The following is a 12,840-nucleotide window of genomic DNA, read 5'->3' as shown; positions in this document are numbered from 1 at the left end:
GAGGGGTCTTCACCCGGGCACAGGTCTTTCTGACCTATGGGCGTGATTTTCTTGTATTATAATGAGGACAGTTCAGTTCGGGGATACCTCGAATTCCTTTGCTAAATTGGCAACGTCTACATAGAAAACAAAACATTTTGATTTACTATTTCTTTAAGGCTTTAGCACTTCTAGCATGGCCTTGATTAAAGAATTATTTCCTCCCAGGAAATGGGGGGGGGGTTCTCCTCATCTGCCTAGTTTAAACAGCAGGAACACTCTTTCTGAGCTTCCAAGGTTGTCTGGCAACACCATTGGAGATGGAAAACACTTCCTGCCCTGTACCGGGGAAAAACAGGGGCATTCCACTGTCCCCCGTGACCTGTGGGGACTCAGGCGTGAGTGACACATGTCCAGTAAGGAACAGACCCAGCGGGCACTACAGCTCCTGGCCTGCCACGCGGCCGCCTGCTGGGAACCCCGCTGGCAGGGACCTGCCGCCGCCGCCCCCCCCGCGGGGCCACCTCGAGAGGCGCAGCATGGTCACCCAGTAGCCCCGCCTGAGAAGACTACACCTCCCAGCATACCGTGCACGCGAAAAGGGCGGCCCGGAAGCCCAGTGCCGGAAGACTACCGCTCCCGGCATGCCATGCCAAGCAACATGGCCGCCCGGAAGCCCAGTGACGGAAGACTACCGCTCCCAGCATGCCGCGCTCAGAACAACCATGCCCCACCGGAAGCCCAGTGCCGGAAGACTACTGCTCCCGGCATGCCGCGCCGAAAGCTACGGCTCCCCGCAGTCCCGCACCCCAACTCCCGCCCCCCACCCGCAGCGCTGGGGCACCTTTGACCCTCGGCACATTCCGTTCCTTTCCGTCCCGCCCCCCTTCCCCTTCCCCCCTGTCGCCCCGGAAACGGCCGCAGAGCCCCGAGCGCGGCCCCGCCAGCCCCACCACCGGCCCGGGGCTCCCCCGACACCCCCGCGACCGGCCCCGCCTCAGCTCCGACACTGCCCCCGCCCCTCCACGACCCTCCTCCCCCCGCTCCCCGACACGCTCCCGAGCTGACACAGGAGACCCCCCCCCGCGCTCCTCCGACCGCGCAGTAAACCGCACCACAGCCCCGGCGCACCCCCTTCCTCCCCCCGCCTCCGTGGCCCCGGGACACTCCCAGCCGCCGGGACCCCCGGCACATGCGGGACCCGCAGCCTGCAGCGCGCCTCCCCCGGCCCTGCTCACCTCCTCCGCGGGGCGGCCGCCGGGCTGGTCCCGAAGGGCCGTGCTCCGTGGCAGCTCCGCTGCCCAGCTCCTGCCCCAGCGCCAGCTCCCCCCAACTGCGGCCCCAGCCCCCAAATGTGGGCCTGCCCTTGCCATCAGCCCCACCTGGGGCCTGTCCTGCCACCCAGCTCCCCCTGGCATTCATCTCAGCCCCAGGGCCCGCAGCTGTGGGCCTGCAGGAACTGGGCAGGGGGCCTGGCCATCAGCCCCTTCAGGGACAGCTGGGGCTGCCAGGGCAGCAGAGGCACCCCCACTCTCCTGACAGCAGCTTGCTGAGAGCTGAAGGGAGAGCCCTGCCTGGGGTGTAGAGTGCGGAAAGGGGAGTATGCGGAGCACAAGAGAACAAATCGAGAGCTCTGGGTGCAACACAAGTCAAGGAAAAAAAAAAAAAAAAAAAAAAAAAAAAAAAGAACGACGATAGAGCAAACAGAGTGACTCTGGGGGCACCAAAAGGAGGGCCCTGGGGCACACCCAGAAGCACCCAGAAAACTCCAGGACAGGAGAAAAAGCTAAACAGACCTCTGCGGCGTGCCGCAAAACACACACGGGGCCACGGGGCGCACCGAAAGGCACGCAGAAGGCTCGGGGGCAACCCAGAATGTGAACTGAGGGGTCCTGAGGGCATCAGAGGGCAAGTGCAGGGCTCTGGGGCAGACCAAAATACAGAGGAAGGGCCTTGGCGCACACCAGAGGGGTCACCAGGCACGCCGCAGGGCTCAACGCGGCTGACAGGATGGCGCCTGCAGGCTGCCCCAGGCACACGAGCAACACTGCGGAGTGCCAAAAGCAAATCCGGGAGCGGTTCGGGGACCTCACGCAGCCCTGGAGGGGCTCTGGCTGCCCTTGCGATGAGGGGAAACACCCCCAAGAGCCCCGAGGGTCCAGGCAACGCAAGGGAAATTCCCCGCAGCTCTGGGAACAGCACCGGGCTCCCTGGCAAGCGCAGGCACTCCCAAGTACATGGGACTCGGGGACCAGCTCCCAGCCCCGGACACAATGCGTAACCTCCTGCCCCGGGCATCGTGTTCAGGCAAACCGCCCTGGAGCTCGGCACCAGCGTGCCTCCCCTTACCTACGATATCCAAAGAGTCACCGCCGCACCAGCGTCTGTCCGTCCGTCCATCCGTCGGGGAAGGGTCAGCTCCTGCCCCTGCCCTCGACGTGGCAGGTGTCCGAGTAGCCTTCCCCCAGTGCTTTTTCCTTCAGGGCTAGGATTCAGCTCGGAGAGCTGAGAGGAAAATGCCTGATCCCGCCTGCCTGCACTTCTGCCCTAACCCAGGCCAGAGCCCCTCAGGTTACTTAGTCCTCAGCGCTGCCTCGGGGAGGCCGAAATAACTGCTAACGGTCATTAGCCATACTTACCTTAGTTACCCGTGCCAGAACGCCTCCTCCTGCAGCAGTTCCTGGTGATATCGAGGGGCCGCTGCATTCTGGCTTCCTTGTTTCATCCCGTCCCTTCGGTATTAACCGCAAGCAAACGCTCGTCCGTCTCTTCTCCTCGTCAGCATTTGCTGTCCTTGGTTCCATCTCTGTAAGGAAGCGATAAACTCGCGTTTTACTTCCAGTGAAACGCTTAGGTTTATGCACGATCTTTTTCTCTTTACCCTGTTTTCTTTTTCCCCCTTTTTTTTCTTTTTTTCTTCTTCTTTTCCTTAAGGGAAAGGTCTTAATACGGCACTTTGCACCATACGTTGCAGGGTAAACGGTCTGGAAACGTTACACGCAGCAATTAGGGCTAGGTTATTAGGCAGGCGGGCACGTCGCCTAATACCTTCCTAACGCCATCTTCCACGAAACCTTATTTTTATTCCGCTTCAGTGTTATTGTTACTGTTCGCAAACCCTCGTATGCATGCGCTTAACCGACAACTCTCTCGGTCTTTAACTACGTGGAGGAACGACAGCCCTCGATTTGCCTGTCTCCCTTTCAAACCTATTACCTTTTTGAGACTGCTCCTAGCTTCCTCTTACTCTTGCATGCTGGCCTCACAGGCGACGACCAAAACGAACAACTGGATCGCTAGGTCTAGCCCCCTCTCTTCAAGATGTGCCCCTTCGGGGCTTACGTTTCTTGGTCTCTTCAACTTCAGCCGTGGCAATTAATCTAAAAAAGTAAGTATGACATCTATTCCTTTCCGTAGCTGCGTGTACGATAACAAAACAAAAGAGGAAACAGCCAAAGCAAAGCTAAGGCAGATACAGGCAACAGCAGCCACAGGGTAGGAACGGGTTACTCAGTCCTCAGCGCTGCCTCGGGGAGGCCGAAATAACTGCTAACGGTCATTAGCCATACTTACCCTAGTTACCCGTGCCAGAACGCCTCCTCCTGCAGCAGTTCCTGGTGATATCGAGGGGCCGCTGCATTCTGGCTTCCTTGTTTCATCCCGTCCCTTCGGTATTAACCGCAAGCAAACGCTCGTCCGTCTCTTCTCCTCGTCAGCATTTGCTGTCCTTGGTTCCATCTCTGTAAGGAAGCGATAAACTCGCGTTTTACTTCCAGTGAAACGCTTAGGTTTATGCACGATCTTTTTCTCTTTACCCTGTTTTCTTTTTCCCCCTTTTTTTTCTTTTTTTCTTCTTCTTTTCCTTAAGGGAAAGGTCTTAATACGGCACTTTGCACCATACGTTGCAGGGTAAACGGTCTGGAAACGTTACACACAGCAATTAGGGCTAGGTTATTAGGCAGGCGGGCACGTCGCCTAATACCTTCCTAACGCCATCTTCCACGAAACCTTATTTTTATTCCGCTTCAGTGTTATTGTTACTGTTCGCAAACCCTCGTATGCATGCGCTTAACCGACAACTCTCTCGGTCTTTAACTACGTGGAGGAACGACAGCCCTCGATTTGCCTGTCTCCCTTTCAAACCTATTACCTTTTTGAGACTGCTCCTAGCTTCCTCTTACTCTTGCATGCTGGCCTCACAGGCGACGACCAAAACGAACAACTGGATCGCTAGGTCTAGCCCCCTCTCTTCAAGATGTGCCCCTTCGGGGCTTACGTTTCTTGGTCTCTTCAACTTCAGCCGTGGCAATTAATCTAAAAAAGTAAGTATGACATCTATTCCTTTCCGTAGCTGCGTGTACGATAACAAAACAAAAGAGGAAACAGCCAAAGCAAAGCTAAGGCAGATACAGGCAACAGCAGCCACAGGGTAGGAACGGGTTACTCAGTCCTCAGCGCTGCCTCGGGGAGGCCGAAATAACTGCTAACGGTCATTAGCCATACTTACCCTAGTTACCCGTGCCAGAACGCCTCCTCCTGTAGCAGTTCCTGGTGATATCGAGGGGCCGCTGCATTCTGGCTTCCTTGTTTCATCCCGTCCCTTCGGTATTAACCGCAAGCAAACGCTCGTCCGTCTCTTCTCCTCGTCAGCATTTGCTGTCCTTGGTTCCATCTCTGTAAGGAAGCGATAAACTCGCGTTTTACTTCCAGTGAAACGCTTAGGTTTATGCACGATCTTTTTCTCTTTACCCTGTTTTCTTTTTCCCCCTTTTTTTTTCTTTTTTTCTTCTTCTTTTCCTTAAGGGAAAGGTCTTAATACGGCACTTTGCACCATACGTTGCAGGGTAAACGGTCTGGAAACGTTACACGCAGCAATTAGGGCTAGGTTATTAGGCAGGCGGGCACGTCGCCTAATACCTTCCTAACGCCATCTTCCACGAAACCTTATTTTTATTCCGCTTCAGTGTTATTGTTACTGTTCGCAAACCCTCGTATGCATGCGCTTAACCGACAACTCTCTCGGTCTTTAACTACGTGGAGGAACGACAGCCCTCGATTTGCCTGTCTCCCTTTCAAACCTATTACCTTTCTGAGACTGCTCCTAGCTTCCTCTTACTCTTGCATGCTGGCCTCACAGGCGATGACCAAAATGAACCACCGGATCCCCAGGTCTTGCTGCTTCTCTTCGAGATGTCCCCCTTCGGTGGGCTACCCTGCCAAACAAACCAAAAAGACTGCCGAGGCCGCGAGGGTACCAGATTTTCAGACCGCTTCTCCGAGGCTTTCGGGGTGACTGACGTCACCGCTTCGCTTCACGTTACTCACAGCTACCTTCGTCTATTACTTAGGGCTAAACCTGTTTCTGTTTGCAGAGGGGCTTGTTGCTTGTTTAAACTTGACATATAGTCCATAACCTGCTCTGCATGCTCCCTAGTCCCTTCTGCTTTTGCAACACTTGTGGTAATTCAAGGCGGTAATTAAGAGTCCCCATTGTCCCATAGGCTGGAGCGAGACATTGCTGCTGCTCTGAGGAGGTGCCTAAAAGCCACGCTGTTTTCGCTAGCATCACTGGGGCTTCCCAGAGCCCATCGGTGTTCTCTTTGGCTCTTCCCGAGCCTTTTAGGTTTTTTAGGCTATTCCTTAGCCCTCCATTTTAGGGCAATGTTCTCCTTAAGCACTGCGCACAGCACGATTATACCAGATCAGCCACATCGCGCACACACAGAGGCTTCTGAGAGGCGGCTCAGAAGAAAAGAGAGAAAAGTCTCTTTGTCATCCGCACATTCACCCGTCAACACTCTTCACCAGGAAGTGCTCTAAGTTCCTGTTTCTCTAAAGCGGGACTGAGTCGAGGCGGAGACGCAGATCGCACCCCATCTTTGTTAGAACGCCTCACTGCTGCGGGGACTGGGTCTGGCAGCAGTTTGAGGAATGTTTGGGGCCTTGCACAGAGTGCAGGGGAAGGTCTGGAGTCAGTGACAACATTGCGGCAGGGCTCAGAGGCGTTTTGGGGCCTGTGGGGGTGTTGGGGCAGGATTTGTGGGTGGTTTAATGGCTCTGGGGGGGCTGGTTGCAGGAAGGGTGGGACTCTGCGGGGCCCTCAGGGCAGGGGTGCCATCCCAGATGCGTAGTGAGCACATAGGGGTGCCCTACGTGGCTCTCAGCTCGGCGGGAGCAGCCACCGGTCTCCCACCCCACCAGACAGGGGAGCGGGGCGGGGGGGGGGGGGGAGGAGGTGGAGGGATCTATGAGCTCGCAGAGAACGCCAGAGGAGGCAGCAGGGAACTCCCCAAGGACCCCGCGTCCCAGACGAGAGGAGGCATCAGGCTGCCGTGCCGCTGCTAGAGACATCCAGACCCCCGCGCAGACACCCCACACACACTCCTCCAGGCTGCGTCCGCAGGGGCGAGCGCACGCCCCGGCCCGCGCTGGGGAGGAACCGGGGCCCTACAGGCGACACACGCAAAAGGGAGAGTCAGAGCCGCGCTCCGGCAGACCCGGCGCCGCGCAGACCCGGCGCGGCGCGGCGCGGCCCCCGGCCCGACTACCCCCCCCCCCGCCCCGCCGCCTCCACGCAGCGACGGCCCCGGCTGGCAGGACACAGCCCGACACCCGCGGCCACCCGAAGGCACACGCTCGCCTCACCTCGCCTCGCCTCACCGCGGCCCCCACATGCTCGACTCCAGGCCGCCTCTGCCCTCGCCCGCCGCCGTCCAGCCAAAACACCCGCCCTGCTCGCCGCCATCTTGCCCGCCGCCGCACCGCGCGTGCGCCGGCCGCCCAGGGCTCGCGCCGCCGCACCGCGCGTGCGCCGGCCGCCCAGGGCTCGCGCCGCCGCACCGCGCGTGCGCCGGCCGCCCAGGGCTCGCGCCGCCGCACCGCGCGTGCGCCGGCCGCCCAGGGCTCGCGCCGCCGCACCGCGCGTGCGCCGGCCGCCCAGGGCTCGCGCCGCCGCACCGCGCGTGCGCCGGCCGCCCAGGGCTCGCGCCGCCGCACCGCGCGTGCGCGGCCCAGGACCGCGCGGGAGGGGCGGGGGGAGCGGAGCGCGAGGGGCGGGGGGAGCGGAGCGCGAGGGGCGGGGGGAGCGCGAGGGGCGGGGGGAGCGCGAGGGGCGGGGGGAGCGCGAGGGGCGGGGGGAGCGCGAGGGGCGGGGGGAGCGGAGCGCGAGGGGCGGGGGGAGCGGAGCGCGAGGGGCGGGGGGAGCGGAGCGCGAGGGGCGGGGGGAGCGGAGCGCGAGGGGCGGGGGGAGCGGAGCGCGAGGGGCGGGGGGAGCGGAGCGCGAGGGGCGGGGGGAGCGGAGCGCGAGGGGCGGGGGGAGCGCAGCGCGAGGGGCGGGGGGAGCGCAGCGCGAGGGGCGGGGGGAGCGCAGCGCGAGGGGCGGGGGGAGCGCAGCGCGAGGGGCGGGGGGAGCGCAGCGCGAGGGGCGGGGGGAGCGCAGCGCGAGGGGCGGGGGGAGCGCAGCGCGAGGGGCGGGGGGAGCGCAGCGCGAGGGGCGGGGGGAGCGCAGCGCGAGGGGCGGGGGGAGCGCAGCGCGAGGGGCGGGGGGAGCGCAGCGCGAGGGGCGGGGGGAGCGCAGCGCGAGGGGCGGGGGGAGCGCAGCGCGAGGGGCGGGGGGAGCGCAGCGCGAGGGGCGGGGGGAGCGCAGCGCGAGGGGCGGGGGGAGCGCAGCGCGAGGGGCGGGGGGAGCGCAGCGCGAGGGGCGGGGGAGCGCAGCGCGAGGCAGCCCAGACCCGCAATGGCCCCACCCTCGCGTGGTCGCAGCGCCGCGCTGCAGCCGGCCGGCTCCCGCGCGCCAACCGCAGCCCGCCGCGCCACCCCGGCGCTCAGGCCGAGCAGCGAGCGCCCCGAGGCTGCTCTGCCCGCGCCCGAGAGAGCGGCGGGGATCAGCGAGCAGGCGCTGGGGCTGCCCCGGGGAGAGAGCGCCGCGGAGCAGCTCCGAGACGGCACTGCCCGTCCCCGCGCCCCCAGGAAGCACCGAGAAGGAAAAGCCCTCTCGGGAAAAGCGCTCCCGGTCCGTGAGCACCGGGCAGGGGGCACGAGCGCGGCCCCTGCGCTTACCCGTCCCCGAGAGAGCGCAGAGTAGCGGCCAACACGGCGACCGGCAGCGCGCACGTGTGCGCCGGCTGCCCGCAACGGTCTTCGTACGCAGCGGTGGCCGCCGGCGGCTGCAGTGCTGCCTTGTCGACACGCGAGGGCAGCCGTGAGCGCGCCCCCCCTCCCGCGTGCAGTGCCGCCTTTCAGACACGCGAGGGCAGCAAGGAGCAGGGCGCAGCGCTTTCCTGCCCCCCTTGCAAAATACTCGCTAGACAAAAGTGGCTTGGGCTCCTCCCGAACGCTTACCTGGCTTCATTACTACAGCTATTAGGAACCGAAGTGCATAGCCTTCTAGAAAAGGGAACGACCGTCTTTTCAAAACTTCCCGCGACTCCCCAGAATTGTCACTGCCTTGCATCAGCAGCCAGCTTCTTCCAACCCAGCCGCAAGAAACATTTTGCCTTCCCGGCAGAACTTTCTGCTCCCCGGGGGGTCCAAAGGAAACCCGTCACTCACTACTGTCTGTCAAAACGTACCGGAAGCCCTCAAATACAGGACAAGACGCCTTCTCTAAGGAAGCTGACTACTAGGTCTGCTTCACGGCAGCTTCTCCCCAGTATCAGGGCCCACTCAATAAACAAAATAGGACGAGAAATGTCTTAATCTGCTCCAAGTGCTTTCGTATAAGAGAACAACATCAAAACGAGGTATTATTGCATTTAGCCTCCACTACACGTGCTACCCCAGCGCCACGGACTTGCTTTAAAGCATCAGTGACGTACGCGGTCTGGCAGTATTCACAGAATGAATACGCACTCGATCGAGTACAGGTGTTCATAAAAAGCTTTGCCAGTGCGTCGCTAGGTAACAAACCTAGACAAGCAGCTATTTGCCCTGATCCTTCGGCTTACATTTCTTCTGCCGGATGTAGTCAAACGTACCTGCATGCAGTGGCCTTGCGAGGCAGTGACACGGTGTCCGTGGGGTGGCTGTTCCAGGGTCTCTCGGGCTGTTCCAGGGTCCTCGGACAGCAACGGTGCTGGTCGACTTTCCCTTGCGCTGCACAGCAGGACAGCTCCGCACCGTGCCCTCCCAGCACCGCCACTCCTCCCAGCAGCTGCCTAACCGGCCCCAATCCTGAGCAAAGCTACGACCCCCAGGAGCCCGCAGCACCCCTCCTACTCTTCCCGCCCTCCCCATTTCCAAGAGGGACAGCCCCAGCCCCCGGGGACAACCCTGCCTGGTCACGCTGCTGTCCGAAAAGCGGATTCGTTGCCCGCTGTGCACTAAGCCAATAATGACACGCTCAGGAGAGACATTTGCTTATTTATTTCAGAGTTGTGCAAGCCTGGCTGCTCGGTGTTTTCCCCACAAATCAAGCGCAACTTCCCCCCCCGCCCCGGCTTTCCAAGTAGCATTTATACAAGTTGCAAGGTTTGCAACTTTCCCTCTTACACCGGTTGGTTAGTGATTTACATACAATTCTAATATTGCTTACACACCATTTTAAAACTACGCATGCTCAGGGGAGGGGTCTTCACCCGGGCACAGGTCTTTCTGACCTATGGGCGTGATTTTCTTGTATTATAATGAGGACAGTTCAGTTCGGGGATACCTCGAATTCCTTTGCTAAATTGGCAACGTCTACATAGAAAACAAAACATTTTGATTTACTATTTCTTTAAGGCTTTAGCACTTCTAGCATGGCCTTGATTAAAGAATTATTTCCTCCCAGGAAATGGGGGGGGGGTTCTCCTCATCTGCCTAGTTTAAACAGCAGGAACACTCTTTCTGAGCTTCCAAGGTTGTCTGGCAACACCATTGGAGATGGAAAACACTTCCTGCCCTGTACCGGGGAAAAACAGGGGCATTCCACTGTCCCCCGTGACCTGTGGGGACTCAGGCGTGAGTGACACATGTCCAGTAAGGAACAGACCCAGCGGGCACTACAGCTCCTGGCCTGCCACGCGGCCGCCTGCTGGGAACCCCGCTGGCAGGGACCTGCCGCCGCCGCCCCCCCCGCGGGGCCACCTCGAGAGGCGCAGCATGGTCACCCAGTAGCCCCGCCTGAGAAGACTACACCTCCCAGCATACCGTGCACGCGAAAAGGGCGGCCCGGAAGCCCAGTGCCGGAAGACTACTGCTCCCGGCATGCCATGCCAAGCAACATGGCCGCCCGGAAGCCCAGTGACGGAAGACTACCGCTCCCAGCATGCCGCGCTCAGAACAACCATGCCCCACCGGAAGCCCAGTGCCGGAAGACTACTGCTCCCGGCATGCCGCGCCGAAAGCTACGGCTCCCCGCAGTCCCGCACCCCAACTCCCGCCCCCCACCCGCAGCGCTGGGGCACCTTTGACCCTCGGCACATTCCGTTCCTTTCCGTCCCGCCCCCCTTCCCCTTCCCCCCTGTCGCCCCGGAAACGGCCGCAGAGCCCCGAGCGCGGCCCCGCCAGCCCCACCACCGGCCCGGGGCTCCCCCGACACCCCCGCGACCGGCCCCGCCTCAGCTCCGACACTGCCCCCGCCCCTCCACGACCCTCCTCCCCCCGCTCCCCGACACGCTCCCGAGCTGACACAGGAGACCCCCCCCCCGCGCTCCTCCGACCGCGCAGTAAACCGCACCACAGCCCCGGCGCACCCCCTTCCTCCCCCCGCCTCCGTGGCCCCGGGACACTCCCAGCCGCCGGGACCCCCGGCACATGCGGGACCCGCAGCCTGCAGCGCGCCTCCCCCGGCCCTGCTCACCTCCTCCGCGGGGCGGCCGCCGGGCTGGTCCCGAAGGGCCGTGCTCCGTGGCAGCTCCGCTGCCCAGCTCCTGCCCCAGCGCCAGCTCCCCCCAACTGCGGCCCCAGCCCCCAAATGTGGGCCTGCCCTTGCCATCAGCCCCACCTGGGGCCTGTCCTGCCACCCAGCTCCCCCTGGCATTCATCTCAGCCCCAGGGCCCGCAGCTGTGGGCCTGCAGGAACTGGGCAGGGGGCCTGGCCATCAGCCCCTTCAGGGACAGCTGGGGCTGCCAGGGCAGCAGAGGCACCCCCACTCTCCTGACAGCAGCTTGCTGAGAGCTGAAGGGAGAGCCCTGCCTGGGGTGTAGAGTGCGGAAAGGGGAGTATGCGGAGCACAAGAGAACAAATCGAGAGCTCTGGGTGCAACACAAGTCAAGGAAAAAAAAAAAAAAAAAAAAAAAAAAAAAGAACAACGATAGAGCAAACAGAGTGACTCTGGGGGCACCAAAAGGAGGGCCCTGGGGCACACCCAGAAGCACCCAGAAAACTCCAGGACAGGAGAAAAAGCTAAACAGACCTCTGCGGCGTGCCGCAAAACACACACGGGGCCACGGGGCGCACCGAAAGGCACGCAGAAGGCTCGGGGGCAACCCAGAATGTGAACTGAGGGGTCCTGAGGGCATCAGAGGGCAAGTGCAGGGCTCTGGGGCAGACCAAAATACAGAGGAAGGGCCTTGGCGCACACCAGAGGGGTCACCAGGCACGCCGCAGGGCTCAACGCGGCTGACAGGATGGCGCCTGCAGGCTGCCCCAGGCACACGAGCGACACTGCGGAGTGCCAAAAGCAAATCCGGGAGCGGTTCGGGGACCTCACGCAGCCCTGGAGGGGCTCTGGCTGCCCTTGCGATGAGGGGAAACACCCCCAAGAGCCCCGAGGGTCCAGGCAACGCAAGGGAAATTCCCCGCAGCTCTGGGAACAGCACCGGGCTCCCTGGCAAGCGCAGGCACTCCCAAGTACATGGGACTCGGGGACCAGCTCCCAGCCCCGGACACAATGCGTAACCTCCTGCCCCGGGCATCGTGTTCAGGCAAACCGCCCTGGAGCTCGGCACCAGCGTGCCTCCCCTTACCTACGATATCCAAAGAGTCACCGCCGCACCAGCGTCTGTCCGTCCGTCCATCCGTCGGGGAAGGGTCAGCTCCTGCCCCTGCCCTCGACGTGGCAGGTGTCCGAGTAGCCTTCCCCCAGTGCTTTTTCCTTCAGGGCTAGGATTCAGCTCGGAGAGCTGAGAGGAAAATGCCTGATCCCGCCTGCCTGCACTTCTGCCCTAACCCAGGCCAGAGCCCCTCAGGTTACTTAGTCCTCAGCGCTGCCTCGGGGAGGCCGAAATAACTGCTAACGGTCATTAGCCATACTTACCTTAGTTACCCGTGCCAGAACGCCTCCTCCTGCAGCAGTTCCTGGTGATATCGAGGGGCCGCTGCATTCTGGCTTCCTTGTTTCATCCCGTCCCTTCGGTATTAACCGCAAGCAAACGCTCGTCCGTCTCTTCTCCTCGTCAGCATTTGCTGTCCTTGGTTCCATCTCTGTAAGGAAGCGATAAACTCGCGTTTTACTTCCAGTGAAACGCTTAGGTTTATGCACGATCTTTTTCTCTTTACCCTGTTTTCTTTTTCCCCCTTTTTTTTCTTTTTTTCTTCTTCTTTTCCTTAAGGGAAAGGTCTTAATACGGCACTTTGCACCATACGTTGCAGGGTAAACGGTCTGGAAACGTTACACGCAGCAATTAGGGCTAGGTTATTAGGCAGGCGGGCACGTCGCCTAATACCTTCCTAACGCCATCTTCCACGAAACCTTATTTTTATTCCGCTTCAGTGTTATTGTTACTGTTCGCAAACCCTCGTATGCATGCGCTTAACCGACAACTCTCTCGGTCTTTAACTACGTGGAGGAACGACAGCCCTCGATTTGCCTGTCTCCCTTTCAAACCTATTACCTTTTTGAGACTGCTCCTAGCTTCCTCTTACTCTTGCATGCTGGCCTCACAGGCGACGACCAAAACGAACAACTGGATCGCTAGGTCTAGCCCCCTCTCTTCAAG

At 61.0% G+C, this 12,840-nt stretch overlaps 2 long non-coding RNA genes across 2 annotated transcripts; both read right to left on the bottom strand.

Annotated features, from left to right (window-relative positions):
- Nucleotides 1-1,480: 1,480 nt before the first annotated feature.
- Nucleotides 1,481-2,777, bottom strand: LOC135330061 (uncharacterized). Its single transcript, XR_010391822.1, has 2 exons — nucleotides 2,619-2,777; nucleotides 1,481-2,484 (listed from the first exon to the last, which is right to left on the bottom strand). It is a non-coding gene; the product is annotated as an uncharacterized LOC135330061 (long non-coding RNA).
- Nucleotides 2,778-11,022: 8,245 nt separating this feature from the next.
- On the bottom strand, nucleotides 11,023-12,317 carry LOC135330060 (uncharacterized). Its single transcript, XR_010391821.1, has 2 exons — nucleotides 12,159-12,317; nucleotides 11,023-12,024 (listed from the first exon to the last, which is right to left on the bottom strand). It is a non-coding gene; the product is annotated as an uncharacterized LOC135330060 (long non-coding RNA).
- Nucleotides 12,318-12,840: the final 523 nt, after the last annotated feature.

Source organism: Dromaius novaehollandiae, chromosome 15 (genome assembly GCF_036370855.1).
Source record: "Dromaius novaehollandiae isolate bDroNov1 chromosome 15, bDroNov1.hap1, whole genome shotgun sequence".
NCBI lineage: Eukaryota > Metazoa > Chordata > Aves > Casuariiformes > Dromaiidae > Dromaius > Dromaius novaehollandiae.
The sequence above is the reverse complement of the archived record's forward strand: the minus strand, read 5'-3'. Positions and strand labels throughout refer to the sequence as shown.